Source organism: Typopeltis vanoorti, chromosome 25, assembly GCF_054136105.1.
Source record: "Typopeltis vanoorti isolate ZY-2024b chromosome 25, IOZ_Tvanoo_1.0, whole genome shotgun sequence".
Taxonomy (NCBI): Eukaryota; Metazoa; Arthropoda; class Arachnida; order Uropygi; family Thelyphonidae; genus Typopeltis; species Typopeltis vanoorti.
Window position 1 is genome coordinate 78,029,356 of NC_143573.1, and position 21,804 is coordinate 78,051,159.

Sequence of the window (21,804 nt, forward strand, 5' to 3'; positions counted from 1 at the left end):
TTTATTCAGGAGTTTCCTGAGACCTAAAATTTAATTTCACTTCTGGACGATCTTTTCTTAAGTAACAAAAAAAAGTCAAAATTTCAAACCCCTTTCCTCAATATCACGTCGCATTTTTTAAATTTGTGTGAATAGTTATGTTTTTTTTAAATTTTCAGATGAATTTATCCTCATTTTCTAAACATCTGTAATTATACAAATTAATAACGACGCTAAAATACTATTTAAGTCCTAAAATAAATCGACAACTGGATTCTGTTTGCATTCAATAATCGCACTGAGTATTATTATTATGTGACTCCCTCCAGGGAGTCCAAAGACTCATCGAGGGAGAGTGTGCCAACAGCATCGAACGATTTAAAAACTATTTTTACAGTAATTTTATTCATTTTTAAATATATGATAGGATACTATTTCCCCATCAATTCAATATTTTTTAGAAAGATTTTGGACTCGTTTGCAAGAAAGCATAATTTCACTCATCTTCCTCCCCAACTCCCTTTTAACAAAGTGTAACACTTATTTCTGAGCCCAGATGATATTTAGACGGCTTCATCAAACTATTAGAGGGAAAGCCATCAGAGGGGAAAACTGCTAACAAAAGTACCAAGTGATACTCTGTAACTTTAATTATTACAATGTTTAGTCACCCTTGTATCATATTGTATACTTCTTTCTGTAAAGTCAAATTTAATGCGCATATTTCCAGAAAATTATTATTATTACATCACCCGTCTTTTAAGAAACTGTTCATCTTTATTTACACTCTGACTTGTTTGTCAAAAGTTCTGGGAATTACATTGTTATTGTTTAATTCATGCAACTTAATTATTTATTTTCCATTTTGGTAATCACATTTAAATGTTTATTTACTGATTTTATGCTATTTTAACGAGAATTTTTAAATAATTATATATAGAAAATTGAAAATATCCCGTACATGACATACCACAAACCTTAAACTTAAGTTAAATGTTTTATTGATTAGACACCTTAACAGCAACCCCGGACATGACGAGGTGGCCGAGTGGTTAAGGCGATGGACTGCTAATCCATTGGGCTCTGCCCGCGTGGGTTCGAATCCCATCCTCGTCGAGTTCCTTTTTCTTATTCGTTTTTTTTTTTTTTCCCCCCCACATTTATTTGAAATCCTTTAAACACGATTTATATTGCTGCAATTGTCAGTATTTTCTTTTATTCTAGCGATCAAAATAGAACTCACAAAACTTGTTTTGAAATCGCAACTGTTAACGGAACTGTGGTGCCATCTCTTAGGAAGCAGACTAACTATTGAAAACAAGGATAGGTTTAAGTGAATATTATTATGTAACACCTCCAGGTGTGTCCAAAGACTCATCGAAGGAGAGTGTGCCAACAGCATCTAACGATCGCACCCTCCCAACTACTAACCGCGCTCAAACTTGCTTAACTTTTTGCGTGAGCCATTAGTAGCAGAGGCTTTACCAATCGGCCAATCTTTGCTGGCTATGCTACGTTAGTTTTTGTTAAACGATATCCACCCAAATAGAACCGAACATTAAGACTAATCGACAATATTTTTACAAGAATAATGTAGTCGATGGTGTAATATGTGGTTGTTATTCGTGGAACTCGTATGAAGATTTTCATAAAAATCAGAGAGGAATTAATATAATGAACCGCTAACAACAAAATATATAATAAATAACATTGCAAATAAGAAATAGGTCAATTTAATAAAAATTACTATTTATCCCCTTTAACGAATGTTTCTTTTAGAAACTAATCTAAAAGTTTTTGAGAAACCTTGCAGTTGTGGGTTGCTTGGTGCAGAGTGCCCACAAGCGATGAGTCCTTGGAGGCGTCACATAATAATAACAATAATTCCATATATAAGATTCATGTAAAATTGTTCACCCAAAGCAGAAGAATGACATGAATAAGAAAGGGGGGGGGTTCAAACAGGTGGTGTGCATCTTGCGAAATATAATAAATTAATATACAATTCAGTCAAAACTATATTATTAAACATATCTTTCAGCTCTGCAATGCACTATTATTATTATTATTATTATTATTAGTTATAATCGGAGAAATGTAATGCTAATAGAGTCTTTCATAGGATGAAGCTTGAGCTTAAGAGATTGAATAAACGCCTGGCGAGTGGTATTGCTGAGAATATATATATATATATATATATAAGGTACGAGGGAACAGAGTGCTGTTCCCTCGTATATGACGAAATCATGCTTCCGAGGTGCAAAGATTATGTTAATAATGTTAGTGAAGCTATTAGGATGTAGAAAGATAAAGTGAAAGAACTGATTGTTTAGCTGCTTACAAATTATCTCTGAAAGGTGAAAAGTATGGTTTCAGGGAATGCATGAAGAGTGAGAGTGTAAAGATTAGTGAGTCTGTTGCTGAGGTACGATAGAGGCGAGTTGCGAAGGTGGGCCATAATTGCAAATGACTCAATGTGTAGTTGTGTAGGAGGAATAATGTGCAATTTCTGGATGTGTAGACTGAGTTTGATGGCCGAAAGGAATTATGTAAGGTAGTCTGCACTTGAATAGATTTGGTGTTAAGAATTGAGAAAAAAATTCTGCTGACTGGAGTAGGATCAGAAGTGTGAAAACAGGGAAAATACACTTTAGGGAGGAAGCAAGTAGGAACTAAAATGTCGACTTTAGTTCCTGGGGTAGAAAATAGGAATGGGACTGTAAATACAAAGCGTATACGTTAGCATTGGTATATCTTTTATGTATACCAATCCTAGACATATTAGGAATAAGAAATAATTTCGACAATGGTTAGCTTCTTTGGGCCAGAAACTATTGGTTTTAGCGATACGTGGCTGACAGAAGATGATATAATTATCGGTATAGAATGTGGAGGCTTATTATATTCATCTGCAGTCAGATGAATTTCAGCCTGAAAGAGGAGTTCAACCAGACTGTGTTAGAGAATTTGAGGCTGTCTGATGTGTGAGATAGAGCTAATACCATTAAGTATTTGTTTTTTGCTATAGGCCAGGCAATGAATAGGACAATGTGAATGATATGTATCAACAAATAAACTCAATAAGTGAAAGGCATGTAAATATCGTGGATGAGTTTAATTATTGGGATATAATTAGAGAAAAGGTCATATGGACGGAAGGAAGTGGAATTTATGCAACTTCGATGGAATAATTATCTAAAGCAGCTGATAAAAGGAAGGCACTAGTGGATCAAATATCTGACCTAGTGATAATTATATCAGGGATTTGTCTGTAGCTAAAATGTTTGGATAGGATATCAGCTCGCGTATTATAAGAATGGCCTAAGAAACTGGTAGTTCCTTTGAATAACAATCTAAACAAAGGAAATACCAACTGATGTTTAATTTGAGTTTCCGCTCAGACAAAGTCCCAAGGGAATGGAAGGAGGGGAAAGTAGCTCCCATTCATAAAAGAGGTTCAAAGACAAATTGCAAATATCGACCGATCAGCATTTCAGGAGAGGTGGTCAAGGTAATGGAAAAGATGGTTAAAGAGAAATTCAGGAATGAGTGGATAGGAATGGGATCCTGTATGGGGGAAGCATGGGTTTTGTGAAGGGTAGGTTATGCTTCAGTAAATTACCAACTTCTTACAAATTAACAGCTGAATTGGATCAGGTGATGGCGGCGATAGTGTTAGACTTCGCAAAGGTGTTCGACAAGATACTAGATGAAATTCTGATATACAAATTGCAGCACATGAGGATGGATATAAAGTTGATGAAGTAGATAAGAGGGTGGTTGAAGGAGAGATACCAGGCAGTAGTTTATTCCGGAGCAGAGTCCTGTAGAAATCGCGTGACTAATGGCGTGGCACTGGGCCACTACTGTTTAATTTGTGTATTAATGATAGAGAGAGAATTATCTGAGGAGAAATATACAGTTGTCAGCAGATGATGCAAAATTAGGTAGAGCAAGGATCAATAAACATTAAGTTGAAATTTTATTGGAAAATAGATTGGAAGTATGGGCAAAGGAGAACGAATGTCGATTTAATGTGGCATTCTATAAGGTTAGGCATTTAGGGGATAAAAATTACCAATGGACCTGAAATCTAGGAAATTGATGAAGCCAGGGAATATATATATATATATTCCCTGGCTGAAGGCGAGTGAGCAGAATGGTGACAATTCAATGGGATGCTCCATGTGAGGTGAGAGTGAAGATTTCTGGGTTACAGAGTCTGATTAATAGGCGGATCAGATGGGATATGATAGAAACATATAAGCTTCTTAGGGGGAGTTATAGATGGGGAGGAAATGTTTAGTACATGATCAATGTAAGGAAAACTAGGAGAGTCATCCTGGAAATTAAGTGAATGTAGATAGCAAGTTTTTTTTTTTTTTTTTTTTGAGAGTATGAATGAGCAGATTTGCTAGTGAATGAGTTTAAAGCAAACTATGACAGATATTGTGCAGGTATTGATGGTAAGTGGGCCTTCCACGATCAGTCTATGGACTCCATGGAGGCCCATATAATAATAATATTTGTAAAGTCGAAAGATAAGTTTAATAATGAAGTTTTGACTCTGTGAAACATAATAAATTAATATATCACAAAATGAACAGTACCTATTGTTAACCATCTTTAAAAAAATGTATTGTTGCTGAAATTTTTAGCATGTGCATAGAATTTATTTGAAGGATAATAAAGTAATTATTATTATATCTACAGAAATCAGACCCAAAGATATTAAATAACGCTCAGCTGGCCTAGGCCTGAAAAACTGGACAAATACCCAGCATGTTAAAGACTGTCATTATCTACATAAACATGGGAAAATAAATTCAGCAACAATTACAGACCTATAGCTATAGTTAGAAAGCTTTGTTGGAAGCAAGAAAGAAAAGTAAGAACGTAAAAATTGCTAACTTCATGATAACAATGCGCAGCTATATAGAAGAAATAGGCCATTTTTAATTTATTCCTATTTTTTTTATGTGAGGAGCCTGAAAAATTATTAACTGGATTCAGGCCTAATGAAGTGTGTCAGGGAAACTAGATCACATGGGAGGAACGGTGAGAATGTGTGTTCATCTACAGTAAAAAACGTGTCAATGACATGAATGTCATTGAGCATGATTATGAATCTGGTGGAGTGGAAATTTACTCTTTGGGTTAAGACTTTTTTAAGTGTCTGTGGGTGGAAAAGAGAACGTTTCCCAACTAGGTCAAGCAGATGCAAGTAACGAAAAGCCAGGTAGCTTGTTATGTCTATACACTTATGCCAGGAACATCAGAAACAAACCGCTGCAGGTCGTTACTTTGGTAAATAAGCTTTGACCTAAGATTACTGCCATTTGTGAAACATGGTTATCATAAGCAAATGTATCACATGGAATCAAGTGTAAAGGGTATAGTACAGTATGGCGCAAAAAAAAAAAAAAAAGAAGTATTGAACTTCGATATCCCCTTCAGTACACGCGCTATGAGATATGCTGTTCGACTACATCCGTATTAATAGAAGAGTACGTGTAGAGTCTACGCCATTACATTCAGCAGTAGCAATGGTGTTGACGTTGGAAGAAAATACGTTTATTGTTGAGCATTATTTTAGTTCAATACGGAGTTGGTAGAGCAAATTGTCCAAGCCTACGACGTTTGTGAGCAGTTTGTTCGTCTTTTCCGTAAGCATGTCCCAAGCAATAGTGTCATCATTGCCTTAATCGAGAGGTTCCAACATAACCGGAATGTAACTGTTAACACAAATGAGAATCACGGACGTTTGCCGGAGCAAGAGTTAGTCTCAGAACGCAGTCAACACCGAACAGTGGTAAAACTTGGGACACCGAGGCGGTCACTACAAACTGGGTGCCTTTTCGTAAGTCATCCAGGTGGGTCAGAGTTTAACAGCAACGGATTACGCTGCACAGCAGGAACTGTGCACGCCTGCTTTGAGTTGTTAAACTTGCTTCCAAAAGACTCTTCTTCATGTATATATATATACTTATGACGGCAAGTTGGTTGGAACAGAAATTGCTTCCTGTGGAATAAAAACGGACACTTCTTATAAGAAAGCAGCAATTATATATCAGTTGCAGCACTGTAAGAAGTGCAGTGATAAAATTGTGCCACGATTCTTCACAGATACGCCCACAAGAGAACTAGTCTTCACAGTTTTCTGTCATAAGAGTAGACAGAGAATGCATTTGAGAGGATCCAAACATTTTGCAATTCTATCAGAGCATGCCCAAAGCTAATACATGATTCACTGAATATACCTTGTCTCTCGATTCCTACCTCGTTAGCTACACAGTGATTGGAAAGGAACACTCCATGGTGTAACAAGTCACGTGTTTGTAGCCGGTATAAATTGGAGGAATATGATGCTCTTAAGTCAGTACAACTGTGTCGAGGTGAAATGGCTGTGAGAAGGGAACTGACGGAGTTTGAAAGCTGCGTTGTGACAGCAGGCCTATCTATTCGGCAAATTGTTGAAAAACTAGTCGTTCAAAGTCAGGTGTGTGTGTGTGTGTGTGTGTGTGTGTGTGTGTGTGTGTGTATATATATATATATATAAACCGCCATTCGTTGGCCGACACGTTGAATGCGGAGTTCCGGGCATCGACTGGAACACGAATATGCACAAAAACATTCAGAAACGTGGCTCGCAATATGCAAGCTCCACATTACCCGAACCAACATGCAGCGACGAATCACGCTACACCTTGTAACGAGTAGATAGACAGGTGTGGGTATGGCAGACGCCATGCCATTTCATAGTTGGGGTGTGACGGTGTGATCCTGATTTGGCCTCGACTTCTGTTTGTGGTGCCATGAACGTTGAACTCCAAGAGGTATCTGAACATATTGGAGAATGCAATACTTGCTACTTTGTGGCATTTCTACAGAACTGACCATTGCCTCTTTCAGCAAGACAATGTACTATGTCATGATGCTGCTGCTGTTATAACCGCGAGGTTTGTAGACATGAACGTTACCACACTTGACTGACTTCCAAAGGGCCCCGACCTGAACCTTATTGAACGTCTGTGGGATGCACAGACGGTAAAAAGTATGATATATTTATTTAGGCAGATATGTTTGGCAAGTGCAAAGTGAGTAATGATTATGGGAGATTTTAACTATGACAGCAAAAATACTCCATTTAGGAGTAAGAAAACAATATATGGTAGTAAGGGAACATAATTTATTTCCTGAGGGGTAAATATCTCAGGCAGAGAACATGAGGGAACACAAGGCTTTGGTCCCAGTAACAGATTTGATTGAAATTGAGAAGTCATCCTTGCCCTCAGCTGGCAAAAGTGACCATGTGGTTTTCACTGAGAGGATGAAGAGACATGCATAAGTATTATTATGGAGATAATAATTTAAAATTATTATCTCCATAATACTTATGCAGAAATAATCTTAGAAATCAGCCTGTAGCACTTCCATGGGTGGAATTAGAAAGGAGAGATATCAGCAGAGCATGGGGGGTGGGTAGTTAAGAAGCATTCATCAGCAGCAATAGCAAATTGAAAGTGAAAAACATTATGTGATTTAGTGTAAAATGGATGAATAACAAAATCAAAGAGGAATTATGCATGAAAAATATGTTACAGAAAAATTATAAAGAGGGATGTGGAGAGCAGATGTATGAGGATTATAAGACTCAAGCCAGGAAAGTAACTACTCTAGTAAGGAAGACCAAAATACAATAGAAGAAGAGACTAGTAATGGAATCCAAGGAAAGTCCTAAGGAATTCTTTCATTACATTGCCAATAGAAGAAATGATTGAGGATTAATGATTATAGAGCTTAACAATCACTTTATTGGGGTATCTCATCTTGAAAATGAAGGTTTTATTTCTGAAAGCATGACTGTTTTGAAGTGCATGAGGAGAACAGATTTTGAATACTAAGTACTTTGGAAATCAACAAAACAGTGAGACTAGGTGGGATTTTGCCACATTTTACAAGAATGTGCTAAGCAACTGGCAACTTCATTGACCTGGCTGTTCATTAAATGCCTATTTAGTGGAAAAGTGACCAAGAGTAGAAGTACAGTAAGACAGTACAACTGCATATGGGTATGTGTTAGCATGGAGACTTCGAACCAAATTATAGTGCTTGTTTTTGTAATTAAAGAAATGAGAGTGGTTGTTGAGGAAAAGGAATAGATTGCCATTTTTTTTTTTTTTTTTGCAAAATCATTCAAAAAGAGTGCCATGTGATAAGTTGATGTTTAGTGCCAGCACACTGAGTTAGATATTAGGCTAATGAATCTGATTGGAACTAGTAGTCTGATAGATATCAGAATTATGTATTGGGGAGCAGTATTAAAAAAAGGAAGGTCACAAGTAGGGTTTTGCAGGGCACAGTACTGGGACCTTTGCTGTTTATTTTGTGTGACAAAGATATTGTGACTAGATTGTAGGGAGATATTCAGGTGTTTGCAAATGATGTGAAAGCAAGAATGAATTATCAGTAAGAGTGCTGATGTGAAGGCCCTTTAAAAAAGGAGGATTTTAATAACTGGCAGGTGAATAAATAAATAGGGGGGGACATCAATTTAATGTAACTAATTCAAGGTCTTGAAATTTGGAATACACTGATGGAAGGCTGCATACTCTATCAGCAGAACCGTATTTCAGTAAGGGGAGGAAGCAAAGGATCTTGAGGTGATAATCGATGGAAATTTGAAGTGTACAGGGGATATATTGCCAGAGTGGTGAGGGAGGGACTCAGGAAACTGCTGCAATACAATGCTAAGAAGGATACTGACCAGCAGAGATAAAAGCATGGTGATTCTATCATATAAAGCCAAGGAACATGGCTTTATACAATGGATTATCAAGCTCAAATCTAGTCACCAGGAGATTGAAGAGGATGAAGTAACACATCAAGACTGTACACTGGTTATAAGGATAGACTGTATGTGAAATGCAGAGATTCATGGCTAGATTATGAAGTGGTGATATGATCAAGACAGAAACTGTAGAAAGGTATTCACAGGACTAATTACCATTCAGAAGTGGAGGGGGGATTTTTGTATAGGAGAAAAAGGGAAAGGAACAAGGATAAGGTGGCATCACTGGAAAATGTGAACTAAAGTGTTGAGCAAAAATATGATTTTTTTTTTTTTTTGAAGGGGACCAGACTATGGAATGTAATGCCAGATAGAGTGGTGAATGTGCAGATGTGAACAGGTTTAAAAAATAGACTTTGTGTTGATACTTTGTTGTTGCCTAAAATGGGCCTCCTATGATGAGTTTAGCTCCAGGGAAGTCACGAATAATAATAATAATAGAAGTTTACATTTAGATACCATTCATTATGCAGTAATTGAAAACATGGCCATACTTCAAAATGACTTAGGATAAAGCAAAGAAAAAAACTAATAGAAAGCAGAGGTAAAATAAGATTTTGTTATTTTCATGTTATTAGTAGTACCAAAGAAAATTAAAACAACATTTATTAGAAACAGAAGTAACTAAAAATGCTAAAACAGAATGGAAGAATATAACATAATAAAGAAAAGAGCAGACAAGAGCCAAGATGAAAAATAGTCAAAGCAGAGAGAAAAATGGTTACTTTCTGATGTAGTAGAAAATAAACAAAATTATAGGTATTATTTCTGGAAAATTTCCATATCACCCCTCTAAATATAAATATTTGTATGGTTATTCCCCTAACTTCTCCTTTCCCCAAAAAATTTCTATCCTTCACCCTCTTCCAAATAATTCCCAGCCCACCCTAAAAAAACCAGAGTTTTAAAATTCACATACCTTTTGTCTCACCTGCAACTCCCCCCCCCCTCAACCTTTCCTTTCAGTCATACTTCAACAGTAATATAAATGTATATCTTATTAGACATATGAAGAGCCAAAGGCTTCAATTTGGCAACATATAACTTGTTTAAGTTAAGGGATATATATCCCATATAGTTTCTTAGCCGAATATAGTAGAAACCATATAAAGTTCGGCGATTCCAAGTGTAAGCAAATACCTGGATACTGCAGCAACTGACCCTTAAGGTAGTGCAAGCTGAGGCAACTCATGTCTAAGGTGGAGCAAGCTCCGATCACTATTCTTGATATTTACCCATAATGTGAACGTAGCTCCTAGGAGCTGTATTACTGTTCGACATTATGAGAGAAGGTCACTACCCAGACCGGTTTCAACCTTTATTAAGGTCTCATCAGTGAGTAGGTAGACCTAGTTAATAATATCAACAACAACGTTACTGGCTTGCTGGGTGAAGCATAAAATGCTTTTTATTTTCCCCTTTATCTGTGTCGAGAAGCTTGATGGGGGGAGGTTGTGAGTCTTATGCTCGCACTTTGTGAACTATGGAGTTAGCTCTGTTCTGCTGAAAGCAGGATTGCCTTAGGTCTTTTATGTTTGTGATAGTCATGTTCACCATAACTGGAAGCTCGTCTGATTAGTGGGTTGGGATGAGAATGTGCCTTGCTGAATAACTTTTCCGCATGGTCATGAAGGAGAGAACGGATGTCAGGGGTTCCAGTTTCTCTGTGGATCTGCGTGTTTCTGACGAACCATGGGGCGTCCAAGATCATCCGCAGGCATTTATTTTGTATTCTCTGTAGTTTCTGGATGTTAGATTTCGATGTGTGACTCCATGCCGGGATGCATATGTGATTACTGGTCGTATTACCATCTGATATAATAACAGCTTGTTGCGTTTATCCAATTTGCTGTTGCGATTGATCAGGGGATAGAGTTGGGCTATGGTTCTGGATGTCTTTGTGCCTATGAGCTTGATATGGCTGTTGAAATTTAGCTTTTTCTCTAGCTGTACTCCAAGGTATTTGGTTTCTGTCTGCCATGGTATCTTTTTACCGAGGAGATGAATATCATCTTGGATGAAGGCTTTGCATCTGGTGAACTGAGCTTTTGACAGGGTTTACTTGTATCCTCCAGTCGGAGAACCATTTCTCTAGCTTTGTGATGGTATCCTGGAGACGACTGATCACCAGGTGCGGGCGGAGAGATCTTGTCATTATGGCTGTGTCGTCAGCATATAGGGCTGTGATGGTAGTCCTCAGGTTCTGAGGAATGTCAGCCACGTAGATTGTGAAAAGTAAAGGAGCCAATAGAGATCCCTGTGGTACTCCTGCCAGGATTTGGCGCCTAGTTGAGATGGTGCCATTTATTTTTATCTGCATGGATCTGTCAGTGAGGTATGATTTTATTAGACAGGTAAGGTTTATTGGAATGTTGGCCTGAATGAGTTTGTAGAGTAATCCTTGATGCCATACCTTATCAAAGGCCTTGGCAATATCCAGAAAAACTGCAGCTGTGTGAAGGTTCCAGTTGTATCCTTGAGTGATATGCTCCACTAGTCTGTGTATTTGTTGCACTGTGCTGTGCATACAGCGGAAGCCAAATTGTTCGTTTGGAATTATTCCTAATTGGTCTGATTTTTCTTGTAGTCTTGAAAGGATAATTTTTGCAGCAATCTTTCCTAGGTTGGAAAGCAGGCTTATTGGATGGTAACTTTGCGGGAGTTGTGGATTGTTTCCTGGCTTTTTTATTGGTATGATGTCGGCTGTTTTCCATGCAGTGGGGAAGTGTTGTATCCTCAGTATTGCATTGGTTATGTTAACCAGGTGTATAATAGCCTTTCTAGGAAGTAATTTGATGATTCTGTTAGTAATTCCATCTGGACCTGGAGCTTTTTTGTTGTTTAGATGTTTTATGATGTTGGTTATTTCAACTGGAGTAGTGGGGGTGATGCTGGCTGGTTTGTCTTCGGACTGTCTTAAGGTACGCTTGACCTGCTGGTGGACTTTATATATGTGGGTGATGTTTATATTGTCATATGATGGGCTGCATTGTTTTTCTAGGTTTTCTGCTATTGCTTCTGCTTTTTCTTTATCAGTGTGCGCCATTCCATGAGCAGTTTGCATGGGCAGTAGGGGGTTGTGTTTGGTGCGCAGAATCTTCAGAAATTTCCATATTGAGTGATCTTCTGGGTTGAGTGATGATAGTTTATTGTCCCAATCCTGATTCCTGTGGATTTGAAGTGCTTTTCTGACTTGGTTGTTCAACTTGTTCAGTATTTTCTTGTCCTGTGGGGCTCTTGTGTTGTGGTATCTTTTCCTGGCTTTGTTTTTTGTTCTGATGAGATCCGTGATGTTTTCTGGGAGCCGACTGGTTGGGCAGTCGGTTGTGGTTTTGGTGACTGCTTCTAGTGCTTTTTTAATTTGGCTTGTTAGATTGCTTACTGCTTCATCTATTTCTTCTTTTTTGTGTATGATGGGTACAGGACCAATGTATTCTGGTAGGATTTTAGCTAGCCTATCCCATGATATGAAGGTGTGCTGGTGGGCCAGTTGGTCTTGCGTGCCAAGTTTGATCAGGATTGGGTTGTGGTCAGATGAGAGTTCACTGATCGTCTCTAGTTTGTATTGATAACTGATGTTTCTAAGGATAGCTATGTCAAGTACATCTGATCTGCCGTGAGGGCTGTAATGTGTGTGCTCAGTGGGTCCTGCTACCACAACTGAGTTAAGTGTTGAATAGTTGTGTAGTATGCGTCCACTTCTGTTGTTGGTGGTGCTAAACCATGCTGTGTGTTTGGCATTCAAGTCTCCTGCTATGATGGTGGGGTCTGTGGTGCCAAGGACTGCATCAAGGTCTGTTGTCAGCAGAGGGTTGCTTGGTGAGTTGTAGGCAGCCAATATCTTGAGGCTTCCAGCATTGTTTGTGTGGACTTGTATTCCTGTGGTCTCCAGGTTTGTAGTCTGTGGGTTGGATATGGCATTGTGGTGGAGGTACGGTTTGATGTAGATGGCAATGCCCCCCCCCCTCTGGTGCTAAGTCTATCCGTACGGTATATTGTGTATCCTCTCACTTTTGGGTTATTGGCAGGTCTTAGGTGGGTCTCGTTGATCAGCATTATGTCCGGGTTGTATCTTTGTGTCAATTCCTGTAGTTCTAGTGTCTTGTTGGTGAGGCCATTGGCATTCGAGGCTGCAATTAAAAGCGAGTTGGGTTTTATCTTTGTTTTATTCATAATTCAGTGCTGTGAGTATGGAATGGGTTCCTTGCAGGAATCTCTTTGTGGAGGATGGAGTTGGGTTTGTTCTGCTGAATTCCTGCAGCATAGTGGCTAGCGAGGCAGTCAGTATTGCTTGGAGCCTATTTGTATTGTGTCCTTTGGGCGGGCTGCTTCTGCATAGGTCTTGGTGGAAGGTTGAGCCCTTTCCTGACTTTTATGGATAGGGTTTTGTTGGTTTGATGACTGTGCAGCAGAGATGCTTTGAGAGGTCCAAATTGGGGGAGGTTGGACGGGTCTTGTAGTTCCGTGATTTCTGGGGTGGTGGTTGCATCCTTTGTAGTTTGCTGGGTGGGGACCTCCACAGTTGGCACATTTGGCTGGTGTGGTTCTTGGTTTTGTGCATGTAATGGTTTGATGTTTCTCGCCACACTTCAGGCATCTGAACTCGGCTTTACACAGTCTTTGGGCATGGCCAAACTTTTGGCAATGATGGCATTGCCCTGCTGATGTCCTTTCCCTGAGTGGTTCTGTTGTTATCTTAAGTCCACAGACCGCAGTTATGTCATAAATTCGTCTTTGAGTGTTCTGGATCTCGACCAATACTAATGGCATCGGTTGTTTATTGGATCTGTACATCCGGCTGACTTTGATTGGTGTTAGGCCCTGCAGGGTAAGGTCTGCCGCGATCTCCTCAGAGGTAATGCCTTCGGTGACACCTCGCAGTACAACCTTTAGATTTCTTTCACTGCTTAGTGCGAAGGTGTGGTACTGCAGTTTGTTGTTGTCCATTTTTGTTATCCCTCTGTAGTCTGTGACTGTTGTTGGTTGAATTTTTACTCCTTCGTCGGTGTTTCTGGCCCAGGGGTATCCAATTTGATGTTCTCTCAGGTTTCTTGCAACTGTGGTCCATTTTTCCTTTTCACGGAGAATTACCGGGGGGACCTTTTCCCTTTTTTCCAGCACTGTTTGTGAGGGTGTTTCGTTTTCCATATGATCATCCTCGATTCTTCTTTTATTCGTTTGTTCTTTTGTGAAGACTGTCTGATTGTGGCTCTCGGGTAGGGAGATGGTCGTGTCGATCTCTTCTACTTCGTCCTCTATATCTTCGGATTCTTCTGGTTGTGTGTACAAGTTTAGGAAACCTGGCCATTCCGTATCAAATTTTTTAAGCAATAATTTAAACAGTTTTAGTGCTTGCTCTTTGTTTAGATGCTCTAGAAGATCAGTAATAATATCAAGTTTGTAGCGAACAGAACTTACCACCCTTCTATGGGTATTGCCGAGAGGTGTCCTAATAAATTATTAGACGTATGAAGAGCCAAAGGCTTCAATTCGGCGACATATAACTTGTTTAAGTTAAGGGATATATATCACATATAGTTTCTTAGCCGAATATAGTAGAAACTATATAAAGTTTGGTGATTCCAAGCATAAGCAAATACCAAGTTATATGTCGCCGAATTCAAGCCTTTGGCTCTTCATACATCTAATAATTTATTAGGACACCTCTCGGCAATACTCATAGAAGGGTGATAAGTTCTGTTCACTACAAACTTGATATTATTAACTAGGTCTACCTACTCACTGATGAGACCTCAATAAAGGTTGAAACCAGTCTGGGTAGTGACCTTCTCTCATAATGTCGAACAGTAATACAGCTCCTAGGAGCTAAGTTCACATTATGGGTAAATATCAAGAATAGTGATCAGAGCTTGCTCCACCTTAGACATGAGTTGCCTCAGCTTGCACTACCTTAAGGGTCAGTTGCTGCAGTATCCTGGTATTTGCTTATGCTTGGAATTGCCGAACTTTATATAGTTTCTACTATATTCAGCACGAAACTCTTTGAGTTTCTTATTCAGGATATATATCCCATATAAGAAACTATATGGGATATATATCCCTTAACTTAAACAAATAAATGTATATCGCCATATGCCAGAGGATGCTGCTCCATAAGAAGACAACCAAGAACAGCCCCATAAAGGCATGAATTAAAAATTATTCTTCCCACATATTCATGTATCTGTCTTTAAAACATCAGTAATGACCTAAAAATTGAGTAAAAAGCCAATGACATTATAAAAAGGGTATACTCCTAAACAAAAATAGGCAAAATAGCCATAAAAAATTAATAAATAAAATTATAGTGCTTACCACTCAACAAACCAGGTAAAATTCATAGTATGAACAAACATTATGACAACAAACAGCAGTTCTATGTTTTTTGAAGAGGAATCCTAATAATGTATATTATATGGCCAGAAATTCAGTTTACCATCTTACCTGGTGTTTTGCAACAAACTATATAATGAGTCTAATTGTTTGTTTTATGCTTCTGCATTTTCTTGATCAAGGAAACAATACTTTTAAAGAGTACAACCTAAAAAAATAAATAAATAAAAACATCCTAAGAGTAAAAATTGGAAATTTTTATGTCACCTGTGCATTTCGTCAAGAACAAATGCAGATAATATGAATTTTCTTGGCATCCTTTTACACATGAAAAAAAGATTTTTCAAAAGGTGCACTGCTGGTTGATTATATGGAATTACAGCCAAAGCAATTAAGGCTGTAAGGCCGGTTTGGCTAGTTTTGTGGGATGAAAAATAATAGGAAAAACTGGCAACGTCATCAGATTAGATCTACAATCTAATCTAGTTCACTTCATAAACAGAAATTTGGTCAATGCCTTCTATTCCATAACCTCTCAATGTGAGAATAATTAGATGGTGGCTTTCAGTTCATAAACACTAATAAAGGTTCTTTGTGTCCTAATTAGGAATTGAACCTGCCTATGAACCCAAACATGACAGATATCACAGCACTGTTGGCATTTCTTCAAAACAGATCTTTTATTAACTTCTTTTATTGAATTTAGAGGGTTAAATGCAATATTATACTGGATACAGCAAATAAAAATAGGTTTGCCATAGTTATTGCATAAATCTAAACTTCCTCCTTCTAATAAACCTAGTCAGAAATTAAAGTACTGTCACCATTAAAGAGAAGAAAAAAAAAACAGAATAAAACTTATTACTCAAGCTGAAAGAGCAAAAGCTGTTAATGGTCAAGACAAAAGAGATATACCATAGGATAGTATATCGAAATACTATAGGATTCTTTCATTACTTGGAAATCAGACTACTTTGCCATTGCATTGCCAACAACCCTATACAAAGTCTGATCAACACTTCAGACCAGAAGTTACCAACCTTTTTGAGCACTGAAGCACTTTTAAGATGATGAAACAGTATGCTGGGGACACCCTCCCCCCCCCTCATCTTTCTTAAAGCAATCAAACAATCAAGATAAATTTATTTTGTGGAGAAATAAACAAAATGACCATTGCAATTTTTTTTATCAGAAAGGAACAAAAATGTTTTAAACAAATTATAAATGAAAATGGATTTTAATGGGTTGGAGTTGCACATCATTGACAAGTCCTTCGTAGTTGGGATATAAGATGATGTTGCAGCTCGTAAACAATCGTCAAGATATTCATCCTTTAGTCGCAACCTGCATTTAGATTTTATGTTTATGGTGAAAAAAAATGAATCGCATAAAATAAATGAGTTTTCGATCTGTAAAAGGGTTTAAAAAAAGCTATACCATTGGCTCAATGGTGTTGAACTGCTGAAAACTCTTGTGAAATTCTTCCTGAAGCGATTTAACTCTATTGTCAATCATTTTCTTCAGATTTGGGAAATGATTGAGAGATGTGTGCTCCAAATGATATATCCACAAAGTCTTTGAATGATCTGATTGAACTTATCATCACAATGTGTTTATCCTTTCCTTAGAGTTCCAAGTTTAGAGAATTTAATTTTTCTATGATATCCGTAAGGAAACCCAAATCCAACCAAAAAAAAAAAATCACTTAACTGCTCACAGTTTTGTCCTTTGGAACTGAGAAATTCTTTTATCTCTTCAATCGAACTCACAAATCTTGAAAGTACTCTTCCTTTGCTTAGCCAGCTAACTTCAGAATGAAGAATAAGATCTTTTTTTAGTTACATCGTCCGTACTCTGAATGAAAGACTTAAAGAGGCAGTGCTGTAAAGGAGAGGCTCTAATTGAGTTTATTATTTTTAGAACTGTTTTCATAATGTGACCGAATGAGAGAACTTTACTGCCCAATGCTTCTTGATGAATAATGCAATGGTATGGCATAACGATCGGAAATGATTGGTCCTCCCTGCAAACAGCAATAAATTCTTTGTTAGTATCCACCATTACTTGTGCTCCATCAGTGGTGATTGCTGCCAACTTGCTTAGAGGGAAATCTATTGTCTTGATGTATTGTTTAAATGTATGGTAAATTTCCATTCCTGTTGTTTGACCATTCATGGGCAATAATTTTATCAGGTAGACATGGAAGAGATTTTTCATAGAATTGGAGAAGGAAGTAGAACAAGAGGCCATTGCTGGAAACTGTATAAGGAGGGTGTGAGCAAAGGAGTGAGAAGCAGGTTCTTTGCATGGAGGGTGGTTGATGAGTGGAATGCATTACCTGAGTGTGTTGTGGATGTGGACACATTGAATCAGTTTAAGACGGTTGGATGAGCAATGTATGCAATAGTGAGTACTTCCCAGGATAAGTCTCTGACTCCATGGAGGTCAGGTGTTGATAATAATTTTAACAGCTCCTCCTTAACAGAAGAGTCCTCAAATACCATTCTTACTAAAACATCCAATTCTGCTGTTTCGGATACTCATCAAATTGCAGGGATAAGTATTCACATTTTCCTAAATCATTTTTCAGTTGGGCTTGCATGTCAAGGGAAATTGAGCTCAATCGGCTTGTGATTTTTTATTTGAAAGCTGCAGGCTATTTAATTGCTTTTTTTTTTTTTTTAAAGACCTCAAATAAAGAATCTGCCCCTGCAAGAAATGCCTCTTTTATCAATTCTCCATCCTGATATGTTTCCCTCCCCCTTTTTTGTTATCAAGTGAGTAATTTTATAAGCAATGATGGTATTTTTAAAAATTACTATTGGTCTAATAAAAACTAACTGTTGAGATGCAAGTTTTGACTTTAGTTCACATACTTTTTTCTTTCTTGGTTCAGAATTAACAGGATAGTTGTGGTCAACCGACAAGTGATTAGTCTTGAAATGCCACTCCACATTATGCTTCTTCAGAACTGCAACAGAATTGCCACACGCCAAATGCACACATTTGTCTTTTATATTAACAATGCAGTAGGCTTCTTCCCATTTGGATTGATAATTATATATTTTCTTTTTTTCACTCTCCACATTCATTTTAGGGGAGGAGGATAACTGTTTAAAATCGAATTTTAAAATTTTGTTTAAAATAGAACTGCTCACAAAAGATGCACTCAAACTTAATGCTAATGACTTTTAGCTGAAGAGTAAAATTTGAAGAGAAAGACTAAGTGCTGTTAACATGCTGAAAGCGAGTGTTTTTTAATGCATGATCTTCCCATGCTGATTTCCCACAATAACATCAATAGAATAATACAGGATTCTATATGGCTGAGCAGGCACCTCTGGATACGTTGGTAGGTGCCAAGAAATTATATTCTCGGTTTAATCCTTTATCCAATTGTAAGTAAACAAAGTTTGCACAATCAGATTGCACTTATCCTGACTGGAACAATCAGGGTAAGTTATTTTTCATACAAAAACAAATTATATAAATAAGTGGAATATACAGTAGTTTGTTCATCTCTCTAACCCTAAAACTACTAGTGCATAATGGAAGAATATTTTCTAATGAATAGAACTGCCCCAACCTGGCATACCATATGCATAGATGAGATATTTGCAATCTGGCTAGATTCCATGGAAGAATTACAACAGTCTTCCTAAAAAAAATTAAATTCTATGCATTCTATGATCTAATCTAATTCTTTTAGAAACAGAATTCAGGGTACTGCCTTCTATTCCCAGACCTCCTAATATGAGAATAATTAGATAGTGGCTTTCATTTCTCTGTTTATAGATGTAAAACTTCTATAAGTATTTCTTCATATAAGTACACTGTTGTCCAAAACCTAAAGACAAACACTATTTCTGAAGATCACAACTGCAAATTCATATGAATCACCTTGTGGTAATTTGTATAACTGATGATTTTGAGTAGAAAACAGGTACATTCAAATTTTTGAATTTTGCACAAAGGAGTCAATGGTAACAGGATAAAAGCAAAAGGCTGTGCACTAAGTAAATTTATTCCTTTCATAAAGGAATAAAGTTGCAAACTTGGATGTCTTGTAATGTCTCAAAGATATCATCTAAATGATTTCAAGTGGGGAAGAATTATTGGATAGCTTGAAGAAGGCTGCAAAATTACTGAACCCTCATAAAGCATTGTATCTAGGCTCTGGATAGCATTTCAAATCAATAGGATGTGTTCCATACATTTGCTAAGAGGTTGCCCTTACTCTACCATGGAACATAAAGACATATTTTTGATTATAGCAGCATCACAGCAGGTCAACTCTATTCAAACACAGGTATGCAGATAATATCTCAACAAACTGTGGCAAGACGTCTATGATAAGTAGGCCTATATGCCCAAAAGCCTGCAGTCTGCATCCCTTTATCCACAGCTCATCATAGAGCACATTTTGTGTTGTATCCATAAAAATAGGACAAGACACCAATGAGCTAATATACTTTTTACAAATGATAGTTGTTTTAGTCTTTTCTCAGATTCTAGATGACATTTGATCTGACATGCAAGTGGTACTGCTTATCATTTCGAGAATGTTCTTGAAAGGGATAGATATGGCACTATGTGGGTTCTGGTGTGGGTAGCTATTATATTTAATGGATGCACCAAGCAACAAGTGCTGGAAAGAGGGACTATGACTGGTGTAAAGAAGTCCTTCAACATCATGTATCTTTTATTTATGAACCTTAATAAGTGAAAATTTGACTGAGTGTATCATCCCTTCTACTTATAGTCCTATGGAAGACTAGAATCCTCCATAAAAGTTGATTTCTGATGGAAAAACCATGCAAAGGTAGTTACAAGGCTCAGCTATATCAAACCAATATTAACAGGAATAATGGTCTTTATTTATCTTAAAACTGTTGAGAAAACAGATTTGTTAAACTTAAAACAACACTTTTGAAATATAGCCCTACAAATGCTTAGTTTGTATACTTGTCTTTTTATTTTTTTGTTACAATTTAGATTTAATGGAATGTAAATGATAAATCACCACTCTACCTTTATATCATGCATAATTACATAAAAATGGTTTTGTTTTAATTTTGTTTTGTTCTATTATTCATGCTTATGTAAGATATACTGAAAATTGTCACAAAATATGATGAAAAGTTTTTAAAAATAAATGACTTTCCTTGCATACAAGTAATCTATTTTCAATTATTAAAATTCAGAACAATGTCACGAAAGCTATGACAATGGGATAAGCACTTCAGTTTGCTAAAAGATATTCATGTCATACAGAGAAAGAAGTAATGTTAACGATGTAATTAGTATAATTTCATCTCACTTTTAATCAGATAGAACTTGCAATTATTTGTACTTTAGTACTTAAGTATGGTTATTTAGGCACTGTGAAAATTAACAAATAAAAATTTGTCAATTATCCCAATTATCATAAATATTTCAGTAAAGACAACAAAATATTTTATAGAAAAGATTATAAATAGTTTATTAGAAATAACAAATATGGAAGATTTACAAATGATCTGTTTTTCTTTCTTTTATGTGTTTGTCACATAGTGACATGACATACTGTACAATAATCGCCACAACTTGAACACACAGTCTTGGCAAATAAAATCACCATATTACACATGATCAACTTAGATTATCACTAAAAGAGAGGGGGGGGGAGGTGAATTGATCTGTTTAAGAATTTTTACTCCAGTCATATATATTTCTCCTCCACCCCAACAGAGAAAGTCTGTATTATCCTTGATACATGTATAGTTAATTTGATGGTGAGGAAAATAATCAGCCACATTGTATTTGCAAATAATCTTGAGCAAGCCACCACATACATTACAGACTGATGAATTTCACTGTTCTGCATATAATATCTGGGCATTTTGAAAGCATCTAAATTATAACTAACTGAAATGCTTGACTGTTCTTAAAATAATTTCAGATCAGATCATTAACTTTCAGCTGCAAACATTTTGTGTGTGTGTGTGTGTATATAAACAGTAAATTGTTAAAATATGCATTTAATTAATTATATTTAAGTACAAATTTGGTAAAAAAAACAACTATGGAGAGACAGTCCACTTTTTGGAGTTAATGTAAACATCTAATGGCACATTTACCTGTAAATATTCTGCTCGAGCATTTTCATTATACCATATGCTTAAAAATATGTTTACTATTAGATAAGTATAAGAAATATTTTGCTATACTTTTTTGCTTAGAAATAGTTCCCCCCCCCATTATAAACAAAGAAAATGTCCTCTTTTAAAATGGCTGATTTCTAATAATACTCTGTGTGTGTAAGAGAGAGGGGATTTAAGAGACCTAGGTACTCATTGCAACAAAGATACATGTGTACCTTTTTTTGTCATAAGATTCCTGAGATTAAAACACATATTTAAATATTATACACATTATTTTATACTTAACAAGAAATGATATCCTTGTTTTAATCTTTTACCTAAACATATGTAAACAAAGTATCTTTACAACTAGTCTGTGTATACAGAGGGTGCTTTACATCAATTGCCTCAGTACTGTCCCATAATGCAAAAATATTATTGTAAGCATCACTACCCAGGTTTTGACTTTTCTTGAGGCTTCATCAGTGACAGCTAGAGAAGAAAATTCAGGTTAAATCA

General features: G+C 36.8%; 1 non-coding gene across 1 annotated transcript; it reads left to right on the top strand.

The window, feature by feature from the left end:
- Positions 1-1,013: 1,013 nt before the first annotated feature.
- TRNAS-GCU (transfer RNA serine (anticodon GCU)) lies at positions 1,014-1,095 on the top strand. The gene has a single exon. It is a non-coding gene; the product is annotated as a tRNA-Ser (tRNA).
- Positions 1,096-21,804: the final 20,709 nt, after the last annotated feature.